Raw genomic sequence first — 12,049 nt, forward strand, 5'->3', positions numbered from 1 at the left:
TCTTGGAACTTCTGATCCATTCCCCAAATTTGGAGCAAGAAGGTCTGTCATGTACCAAAAATAGTGATCAAGGGTACATTGCGCTCTAGGAAGAGATTCTCATCCAAAGACTTGATTTGGCTTAAGAACTATAAAGCTTATTCAGTCAAAGTAGATGTTGTCATGGAAGATATTAGCCGTGGCCTCTGTTCCCAGGGTAGCCATACTCCTTTTGAAAACAAGTCTGCCCAGGAGCAGAGAGGTCTTTGTGCATGGTGTGAAGTGCTGAACGTAGCAAAATAGTTTCACTGTTCTTCTGGGCAGAAATTGAACGACCCAAAATAGATCTCGGTACTTAAAACGTTTGCATTTTTCATATTTTTCCTAGCACACTGATAGTCGTCGTCACCCACACAAGCAGCCTGTAAGAGATTTGTTTTATCATTTACTCCTTTTGTAACGTGAAGCGCTGAGGGATTTTAATTGTCTACAATCCCTTATCCAGAACACATGGCTTCCAGACCCAGCTTTCGGAAAACTAGTAATCCAGTCACTGATGACCTGTGTGCCGTCTTTACTCGTGGCTACTGTGATTCTTAATCACTTAGAACACCCAAGTACTGTGAAGCCAAGCTTTCTGTGTAAGGTTTTCTTTCTCAAAGTATGTTCTGAATTGGTGCGACGGGTCAGGCTAGGATCACAGACTGGTACCAAGAGAGCTGGAGTCACCACTTCATCTGTTTGCCTTCTTACCAAGTCACCTCGATGGCCTTTGTTTTTCATATTCTGACCCTTCAGTTCGGTCCTCGTAAATGGTAGAACTTCAGAGTGACTGAACTATGTAGTCTGTACTCTGCATTTGTAAGCAACCAGGTACGTTCTGCTCAGCTGGTTGTGCGAATTTGAAACCACGAACACCTTGGGCCCTTTGCCGGGTAGGATCATACAGTGTTAAAAATGGGAACAAAAGGGTGTCCAGTGAAAGTGAGGTATTTACGTAAATGATCTCCACAGTTTGGCCATACAGTTCTTGTTTCTGGCTCTTCTGACGTGTGACTAGATTACCCAGAAGATGTTACGGTCAGTCATCGGTAGTGGCTTTGGTCACGTAACCCTTTGAACATTCTCTGCCCTTTGAACTGTTCTGGTAAGGAGGAACAGGGCGTTTTTGTCCTTAGTCATAAATTGTGCATTATGATGGAAGAGTAAGTGGGGGAGGCGGGTTGGGGACCGAGAGGAGGGTATAGTTTGAAAAGGGGTTAAATCTACTTATTTTCACAATACAAATTACGGGAAGTGAAGTTCCAGCCTACTCTTGGCTGGAAGATGGGATCCGAATCCACATATACCTTGGGTTAAACAAAGCTGAGAGGACTGTCAGGACTGAGTGCGTCGGGTTCGTCCTGTCACAGGGCTTCCTCTGCTGCCACAGCTTGTTGGCATCTTCAGTATCTCCACGTGCCCTTTCCAGTCTCTTCTACCCGTAACCTGCAGCTACAGCGAGCCACAGTTGACCTGTTTGTGGAAAGCATCTTAATTGGATTATATTTTAAGTGATTAAGAAATTTCGGCCATAAAACAATCTGCTTGTGAAATGAACTAGAAAAGATCTGGACAGTGATGCCTTCCTGTTAAACTGGCTGTCCAGGCATTCGCACATTGCCAGAGGGGATCATTTGCTGGTCCCTTTTCCTCCTTTTGTGTGCTGGTCTTCACTCACACCCTCAGGCGTAGGGCCGAGTCTGCTGTTGGCGCTCAAAGTAGCGGCTCTGTTTCGTTTTCCTGAAGTAATTCAGAAGACAGTGGCAACAGGCTCCAGGCCAAGCAAGAGTGCTATTGATTTTCAGCCTTTCTTGGGGTACAGTGGGCTGGCAGGTCATGTTCCTACTACGACAGAAATGAAGCTTATTTCTGTGGTGGGGGAGCATGACCTGGTGTCACTTGGGTTCTTAAGTAGAAGCCTTCAGATCTGGGGTACCTGGCTGGCTCAGTCAGTAGAGCATGCGACTCAGTCTCAGGGTTGTGAGTTGAAGCCCCGTGTTGGGTGTAGAGATTACTTTAAAAAAAAAAAATCCAGAAAGCTGGACTGATGGGCTAGTCAACATGGGACATCAGAAATTATGGATACCTCCTTAATTCCTCGACCTTACGTGTGCACTGATTTTCCAAGCAATCTTTTGGTGAAGTCCTATGCCATTTCTTTGAGATGCCTGCTGGAGTCTTTTACACAGGGTAAGTACAGAATTCCTTTGAGTTTTTACAGACACTTCCCCTCAGTTTTCTGGTTTTCCCTACACCTAATTTGACAAGAATTTTTCAGAGTGAAATTGGTAGAATTCAACTAATCTGGACTTAACAGCCTACTAGCTGTGGGCATCAGTCAGTTTGGTATCTACGAGTGGTCAGAATGTGCTTAAGACTGGCTAATGTACTCCATCTTCCAATGTAAGCTTTTTTTTTTTTTTTTTTTTTTTTAGTTTATTTTGAGAGGGCAATCGGGGGGGAGAGGCAGAGAGGGAGAGAAAGAGAATCCCAAGCAGGCTCCACGGTGTCAGCACACAGCCCGACACGGGGCTCGATCTCACAAACAGATCATGACCTGAGCTGAGATCAAGAGCTGGACACTCAACCGACTGCACCACCCACGTGCCCCCGAATTGTTTTTAAGAACACATTTCCCTCAACAGGGGAATGAGGTACCAGAGGAGAAGAAAATTTCACCTGAACTAGAGAGTTTAAGCAAAAGGTGAGACTGGTAAAATGAGGCAAGGGGTCAAGTATCAACTTCTGTATCAGTCGCTGGGACTGCAGAAGTCCCGTTTCTTACCTCAACGTAGTCTGATGGAGGAGGTCGAGCTACAGGTGGTGGCTTGAGGTCGTTCAGATTTCTACCACTAATAACCTGACCTGTTTTCTGGATGCCTTAGGCCATCTGCTGCCCATCGGGGCCTTCTCCTTTCTATCTCTCTTTCCATCTATCTATACTGCTTAACTTCCTAAATATGACTAAGATCTTCTAAAGGTACTTAGGCAGTACTTACTTGGCCTCATTTCTCACCATTTCCTGACACATCAGCTAATACGTGAGATTGTAAATTTTGGTCTTAACTGGTTTCTGAGCAAAAGCAGGAGTCGACAGTTTCCTCACCTGAAATGAAAAGGGAGCCCAGCCCGCAAGCACATTGGTGCTCCGTGGGGAATCGGAGCGGGGAGATTCCCTTAAGCAGGCCTGTGCTGCCAGATGCGTGGGCCTCAGGTTGAAGGGCAATAGTGCAGAGGAGCTAAACCAGGAGGGACAGCTGTATTCCGGCCCTTCCCGATTTCGATTTCAATTCTTTTACCCTGTGTAAAAGACTCCGGCAGGCATCTCAGAGAAATGGCATAGGACTTCACCAAAAGATTGCTTGGAAAATCAGTGCACACGTAAGGTCGAGGAATTAAGGTATCCATAATTTCTGATCTCCCATGTTGACTAGCCCACTTGTTCTGTGGGGAATGATCCCTGGTTTACTGACTTAGGGCTGGAAGTACGCATAGTGTTCACCTGAGGTGGTTTTTAGTATTTGTTTGGCTAAGGGATTCCATGGCTTGCACAGAATATGAGTACTAACGTAAATTAAGGGTAATTGGTGCCAGGGAGGAGCTGCTCTCCAACTCTTCAGTATGAGAAGCTGAAAATACCAAATATAAAGCCATACTCCCCCACGGAAGCTGCTAGTGATACCCACAGTGGCGGGGGATTGATTGGGTATTGGATTTCTATAACCTGGTCATTGAAAAGGATGTTACAAATTTTCCTCTTAAATGGCTGTTAGCAGATTTTCTATCAGCTTAAAGCCACACAGGGAAAAATGGAGTTACTCATAATAAATGTTACTCGCCCCTTCAGGGCATGGTTCAGGTACTTGAGATTTTTAACCTTCATCCTGAAGGTACTTTGAGACACAAGCAGGAAGCACAGAATGGTGGAGTAGGCCTCCCACGTGAAGCCATCCCATTCTCCCGCATGAGTGCTTTTTATTCCAGAAGGATTTGTGTGGCACCGGACATGTGGCAGGCATCACCCTTGCGAGGTCCTGAATCCCAGAGAGGCATGATTCCACCCTCCCAAGGAGCACAGAGGGAAAAAGACACAGGTGGAACTTCTTCCCTGGTGGTGAAGGTTACCCATGGGACAGACCGCGCTCCGACCCTCGGGTGCCCATCCATACCTCTGGTACAAAGGCTCTCCCCAAGTGTGTTCTGACCAGAAGTCACAGGGGAAAAGTGGTGACAAAGGGTAATACTCCGGCCTCGCATGTCCGAAACTGGCTTCTTCCCAGGCCTGCCGTGTCTGGAGAGAAATAGCCAAATTTAGAAGTTGCCTGTGCGCCAGGCTCTGTTCTAATTGACACGTATCAGCTGACTCCTCCCAACGTCCTTCCGAGGTAGGTGACTTTCCAGTCTCCCTTAGGCGTTAGAAGAACGAGGCACAGGTCACTTGCCCAAAGCTATGCGATAGTTGTGGGAGTTGGTCCCGGCAGTCTGAGTGCCCAGCACAAGCTCTTGACCGCTGAGCTATGGGCAGCGCTGGACTTGAAGTTACTAAGAAAGATCACAGCTCTCGGTTTTGCCAGCCGTAACACAGAAACGATTCTTCCTCACAGGGTTCTGATGCTTAAATGAAATAAGATACGTATAAATAGAATGCCTGGTGTCTGGTAGGTTGCAAAAAAAACGAGCAGGTCATTGTCTTGCTAAATCTACATCGCTTAATCTGGTGTCTGCTCTTCAGACTCCAGGAATTCTCTGGAGTTAAATAGCTTCTGTAAACATGGCAGCAGGTCAGGGTTTCTCTTGCCCATTTCAGATGATACAGAGGGAATCTCGTTCCTCAGAGGTGTCTCACGGCAAGAGAAGCCGTGTTGGTGGAGGTAACTTTGAACTCCCTCTCCACGTAAGGTCCCACGTAAGACTGCACCTCAAAAAACGCGGTTCTCTATGAAAAAGAAACCGTTGGAAGACCATTGACATCTTTTCCAACTCAGTGGTTCGAATTCTTCCCATTAGAAGGCGCTGCATAGGCCTGAGCTCCACTCTGGATGGTCTCTGCCATTCTAAAACCACATTTCTCCTAGTTCTTGGGTTGTGCAAATGGGTTAAGGACGGCACAGCACCAAATAGGTAACCGTGTATTCATTTGTTCAGCTGTTGTGTTGGGTTCCAGAGGAAACTGCAAAAGATGCGTACGGGGAGTTTCTTGGGGCCTGACCGTGGGGTGAACATTTGTGAGGGAGTAAAAAGGAGGACTGGGCAGGAGGAAGAATTGAACTGAGATGCTGTTGCAACAAAGGCTGTGCAGAGATCCTGTGAGATGCTCTGGAAACACGATATTCCTGCGGTATCCATCAGGCCAGAGGGTCAGACTTTTATACCTTCGGCGTAGTCTGCTTATTGCATCCAGTGTGGGCCATCCTTTCACCGCTCGGATGCGCCGGCTTCAGAGAAGCAGCTCTGGGAATAGCTTCAGAGTCCGCCGCATTTCTTCCTGCTTCGAAGAAGGTTAGTGGGCAAAACACAGACCCTGCCATCGAAGCTGGTGTCCCGGCCACAAGTGACCTCCTCCCCTCTCCTCCTCCTAGAGCGCTCTATCAACTCGAACCTCTGCTGGTCAGGATGGCTTGACCCGCTCCTAATCTCCGAGGGAGTCTGAGCCCTTGTTCACCGGGTCTTTCTGCCACAGGCGGCCATGTTTATCTGCCCCCTTAGATCACTTGAGAGTCAGACATATTCTTCCTTGGCCCAATTCCTGAGGACTAGAGTCTCCTGCACCTCTGCCAAATGGTAACTTCTTTCCTTGCCTGTTTTTCTTTAGCAAAATGACCCCGAAGTAACTCTAAGCTATAAAGCTTAATGGGTATGTCCCTGTGTCACTAGTAGATGCATTCCTCTTCTCAGAGCAAGAACCTCTAAACCGGGGGCACCTGGGTGGCCCAGTTGGTTCAGTGTCAGCTCAGGTCATGATCCCAGGGTCCTGGGATGGGGCCTCCACACTCAGCGCAGAGCCTGCTTGAGATTTTCTCTCTCCCCGCGCCTTTCTCCCCTGCTAGCGTGCGCGCGCTCCCTAAAATTAAAAACAACCCACGGGGCCCAGAGTTGCGGGGATGAGAAACCCAGCTCCTCTAAGTGGGTCACTGGGAGTGACGCTAAACTATTCAACTCCACCTCTGGTTTCTAAAAGGGCAGTCCTCCATGTTAGTTACCTAACGCTATGTTACAAATTACCCCAGAACTTAGTGGCTCAAATGACAAACATGATCTCAGTTTCCGTGGGTCAGGAACACAGGTGCAGTTTAGCTAGGTCCCTCTGGCTCCGGGTCTTGCGTGAGTGCGTAGGGCCATTGACAAAAGATGCAGCCCGTTTTAAGGCTCAGAGGGAGTCAGCCCTCTTCCAAGATCACTCATGGTCATTGGTAGGCTTCTGTCCCCTCATCACTGGGCCTGTCCCCGGGGCTGCCTCGCATTATGGCAGCTGGCTTCAAAACAATCAGTCCAAGAGGCAGTGAGAAAACAAGACAGATCACGGTCTTTTTGTAACTTTGTCTGGAAGTGACATCCTGTCACTTCTGCCATATTGTGTTTATCAGAAGCCAGTCAATTAAGTCCACACTCAAGGGGCACAGTCACACAGGGTTGTGAATGGCAGGAGGCAGGGCTCATCAAGGATTCTTAGAAGCTTCCTGCCACACCATCTTTGAGCGGTATTGTCTCCGAGCTGGCTCTGCCGTTGCATCTTCAAAAGGCCATTCCAGTCAATCAGGCTGGCAGCTTCCAGAGGATACCGTATGTCATAGAAATGGCGGACTGCGGGCTCCGTGCCCACTGCACATCTCTTTGGCTGTTAGTGCAGATTCTTTGGCCCGAGGAGGTGGAGGGTCCCATCAGGGTAGAATAAACACTGATGATGCTGGCCGAGGTCCTGCAGGCAGAAAAAGCAAACCCATGTACAGAATGTGTCGATTCTAGTCACCCAAGTGCTGGGCGATTTTGCAGCCATTTTATTTCCAAGCTCCTGACCAACAGCCAAGCCCTATACCATTGTATTTATTCTTGCTTTGGACCACTTCTCTTCCCACACAGTAAATGTCCAGATGCATTGCCCTAAACTGTGTGTTGGGACGATTTTCCCTCATCACTGTCGTTTGCGCCCCCCCCCACCCCCGCCCGCCGCCTGCCATAGAGCAGCAGCTATCCAATTTGGGCTTGTACCCACATGGTGAACCGACAGAACCACACTTCAGTTTTTTCCTTCTAAGGTGACCATCAGGGACCCTTCACGCACACGTACGGGGGAGCTTAGGGAGAGGTTCTGGTGTGAAAGATCTGGGGCTCCGGGCCCCCTGTTCGTCCCTCAGGTTCTAGCTGTGTCGTTGCCATCTTAGGATGGATTGCCACAGGGCCTGCTCAAACCGTTCAAGACGGGCGGTTCTGGCCATTTAGTGGCTTCGTATCCCAAGGTCAGGGGCTCGGTTTCTCTCAGGAGCCTTGAATACAACACCGTTGCAGGCCTTGCATCGTAATCCTCTTCCTGGAGCTTGGCACACAACAGCTTTTCCATCACCAATGCCTTTAATACCGTGAGGTCGTCTAGTTAGTGCTGACCAAGTGGCTGGGAGCCCACCCGCCCCGCAGGGGCCCTTCTCGCTCCAGAGCCTGCTCAGAGCTGGCGTACCTCCGTGTCGCCCAGGACGTAGGCTGACGTTGGAGCAGGATTCCTAGGCGTGGAGCATGCTGCTTCAGAATCCAGAGAGGCCCGCCAGTCATGTGCTCCACTTAGAAGCGTGGTGAGAGACGGGAGGTGCAATACTGTGTCCTTTAATCTGGAGGTAATGGAACGGCGTGTCCTGGACCCTTGGATCCCCGCGAACTTCACTGACGGGGTAGGTCCGCATCGATCTGCTCTAACACGCACGTGGCTTTGGACGTGGCAGCTGTTCTTAGATGGGGCTGCGACTCTGTTGAGTTTGCTGTAATCTTCAGTGTGGTTTTGTAGAGGCCAGAGGAGCGAGGTCAATGCGGATGTTCTAGGAACCACCACCCCTGCACCCTTCAGGTTTGTAAGGATAACATCAATCAGCACTATTCCCACCTGCCACAAGGTATTTCCTCTAGTGTCTGGGGGGCAGGGGCGTGATTTAAGTAGTTCCCTCTGCGATAGCTGGTACCTCAGGCCAAGGCCTCTATTAGAATACCGCCAACCTGCAAGCTGGTCCATTCCAATGGTATACTCAGAACATACGGAAATGACCACTGGGCAAGTCATGGACCCGGTGATCTCGCTGAGTTAGACCTGGACCAGGACTCTCTATTCCTGGCCTCTCTGCGCCCCCAACTCTAACAGAAGGACCATGTTGACACTTTGAATATCAGCATCAGGTTGAATCTTGTGTCCAAAAATCTTCAAAGTGTGTGGATATTCTGTCCCCAGTGTATGGTGACTTGAGTAAATGGCCCTAGGTCCCTATTGGCCGTCATTACCATATACGCTTGCCGTGGTATTACGGGCTCCTTCATCCATCTGATTTCCCTCTTAGTGGGTTCCAGGTCTAGAACCAGAATAATAGATGGTGGCTTTTTATTGAGGTGGCTGCCCTCAACCTCCTTGTCATCCACCATATTGATTTGCTCGTAGAAACTGAGCGATATTTGTTGACCATTGACTATTCCTGTGAATGCTGTGTTCTGTTAACCGCCTCTATGGTTCTGTGGGGGGTCAAACCTCCCAGCTGCCACTCTGATTTTGCTGCTCGTTATGGTAATTTTATCCACATGTTCCTGATCACTGAGTACCACCAGCTGACCTCTTGTCTTATCACCTAGTTTCTTCACTGCTCTATGTGAGGCCAATTCCAATAACTGGATCTTGTACTGTCAGCCTCCTACAGAGGACAGAGCTTCCCGATGATGCTGGGGCCCTTCTGTGTAGTACTTACCTGGTCCCTTTGGTAAAATGAGTGTTCTCCTGGCTCACCCACAGAGCATACTCAACTGGCGAGTTCTGTGTCCTTTTACAGTATATCCAGTCTAGAATGCCCATTTCTCTGATCCATTGGTTCCCTTTTTCCACCATCTGTTCTAGAATTTCTACTTCATTTAATGTGGGCCATCTCTTACTCCAAACTTCTAAGAACCATCATGGGAGTAGATGAGCACTATCTCCTAGGGTCCTTGCTGGGGAATTATGTATCTCAGGAGAGTAGCCTCCCAAACCCCCCTTAACCCAGCACTTTTCTGGTGAGTTGCTGATGGTGACTCGATATTGGTCTCATAGCCAGAAGGGAGGTCCTGAAGGGATGTGTGTTGCCTTACAAGACAGAGCCCTCTATAACATCTTCAACCAAAAGGAGTGCTGGCCCCCAGCAGGGAGGGCTGGGTCATTCCTGCAGGCCCTGGGGATCGGGTGCATCTGGGGTTTCAAGGTCTCCAAGTGTATCACCCCAAAGTCTTCATCCCAAATCTCAGGATCCTGCTGTTTTCCAGCCTTGCTGGGACTGAGAAGTCTGCCTTCTCTGAGATGCTATTTATCTCATAATTAGGTCTTACACCGCCGTATCCTCAGCTTTCACTGCCCTTTGGCTGGGGAGAAATGAGAGTCCCTTTATGTGCAGCCAAGCTGGCCTCTTCCTCCCTTCACCTTCGACTGCAGATCTCTAACCCCGATTTTTCACGGTCTTTCTCAAAAACATCAGTAGCCGTGAGCAAGAAGCACTATCCTTATGAATTAGTGCTTTTCCCACGAACCTCTCAAAAGCATGAGATATTGAACCTGCCAGTTCATTCCTTTTCAACAGAGTCCCATCCCAAGACACCACCAATGAAAATTTCGCCACATGGCCATTGCAACCTGCTGGGCTATTTGTCCTCCACTTGCCACCAGTGACGGGGTTGCCCCTGTCGGATGAGCCACCACCCAAATCTGCTTTTAGAGTCTGCTTCCTCAAGCCACTGCTGGTATGCACAGTGTTAGGTTGAGTTTCCTGGGAAACACAAGTAAGATTTATGTGCAGGAAGTTCGTTGGTGGAATGCCCTCTGCATATGCACCTGCTGGAGAGCTAAATGGGTAGGAGGAGTGGAGCTGCAGTACAGTTACACACTGGCCTCGGGAGCTACGGTCAAAGTGAAGCAAGGGGGCTGGGCATTCACACCCCCACATTGGTCAGTCATTGGACGAGCGCTCTCCTTTGTCTCTAGGCGAAGGCCGTGAACTTGGCCAAGGCACCTGTCTGCAGCTGAAAGCAATGCTTGGAGAGAGACTCAGCTGAAAGCCATCAGCCACCGACATTCGCAGCCACTAGGGAAACAAGTGCCCGGGTCCGAAAGGGATCCGGATGGCCCAACCACAGCATCTGCTACAACACGCTGAGTGCTGTTCTAGGTATTCAGATACAGCAGACAAAAGCCATGTTCTTTACTCCGTTTTATTTTTTTAAAGTGTCTTTATTTGAGACAGAGAGAGATGAGTGGGGGAGGGGCAGAGAGAAAGAGAATCCCAAGGAAGCTCCGTGCTGCCGGTGCAGAGTCCGATGCAGGGCTCGAACTCACGAAACCGTGAGATCATGACCTGAGCCGAAACCAAGAGTCGGTCGCTGAGCCGACGGGACTCCCCTCTTTTCTACGTTTTAGATGGAACACTCAGGCAAGGCATCACTGTGCTGAACAGAGATGTGGAGGAAGGAAGGAGACAAACTGCAGATATTGGGGCAAGAGTTTTCCAGGTAGAGGCAGCAGCCAAGAGCAAAGCCTGGCTTAGACAGTGTCCCTGGGTATTCAAGGAACAGTGAGAAGGCCAGATAATTGAAGCAGAGTCAGAAAAAAGGAGAGCAATAATTGTTGAGATCAGAAAAATTGGGGATGGGGGAAGGGGCCAGACCGTACTGGGTTTTGAATGCCACTGTAAGGGGTTTTGGCTTTTATTCCCAGTGAAATAGAAAGCCACTGGAGAGTTTGAAGCAGAGGAGTAGCATGACATATTTTAAAAGGATCGCTCTGGCTGTGGGTTGGGGACAGACTGACGGAGGGACAAGGATCCAACAGGCAGACCAGTTAGGAAGCAATGCAAGTCTCCTGCCAAAGATGATGATGAGCTGTGGGCCAGGGGGGTCACAGTGAAGGTGGTGAGAAGGGCCTGGATTCTGGGTACAGCTTAAAGAGCATAGCTGTCCATCTGCTGATGGATTAAATGTGAATTAGAGAGAGAGAGAGAGAGAGAGAAAAGGCAAAAATGACTACTAGATTTGAGGCTCAAGCAGCTGAAAGGATGGGGCTGCCCTTCAGAGAAATGGGGGAGGTGGTGGAACACTTTTGAAGGAGTTTAGAGTTCGGTTCTTGGACGTGTCGCGCTTAAATGTTTATTAGTTAAATGGAGATGTCAGGTAAGCAGTAGATGTATTAGTCTCGAGTCCAGGGGACAGAGCGGAACCTGAGAGACAGAAAGATGGATGTCATCATCCATGGTATTTAAATACCATCGGATGGTATTTAAATGATGCAACTAAATGAGATCAACAGGGAAGTGGGCACAGAGAAGCGAAGGAATTTGAGGACTGAGCCTAGGATGTGCTAATGTTAAAAGAGTTTAGGGAGATGAGAAGAAACAAGCAAAAGGAACTGAGGAAGCAACGAGTGAGGTCAGAGCAGGGGAAGTGTGATGTCCTGGAAGTCAAGGAAGGAAGTGTCTCAGGAAGGAGGGAGTCATCTAGGGTTTCAAATGTCACTGGCGTGGATTTGACGGAGAACAGAAGGAAAGGAACTGGAGGCAACGAATACAGACAACTCTTTTCCAAGAAATGTTTGCTTATTTGCGTTGTGGTGGGAAACAGTGGGTGCAAGAGGGGGTTTCAACAGAAACAACATGTCTGTACGCTGATGGGAACGAGCCAACAGGGAGGGATGAGCTGGTGTTCTGGAGGGAAGGACTGCCGAGCAGAGGCTGGAGTGGGTGCGAGAGGACGGGATCCGGTGCCGAGTGCAAGGTGACTCAGGGCGCCAGTGGTTCTCCTGTGGTCGGGGGGAAAGGAGACAAGAATATGG

The sequence above is a fragment of the Panthera tigris genome, chromosome F3, assembly GCF_018350195.1.
Source record: "Panthera tigris isolate Pti1 chromosome F3, P.tigris_Pti1_mat1.1, whole genome shotgun sequence".
Taxonomy (NCBI): domain Eukaryota; kingdom Metazoa; phylum Chordata; class Mammalia; order Carnivora; family Felidae; genus Panthera; species Panthera tigris.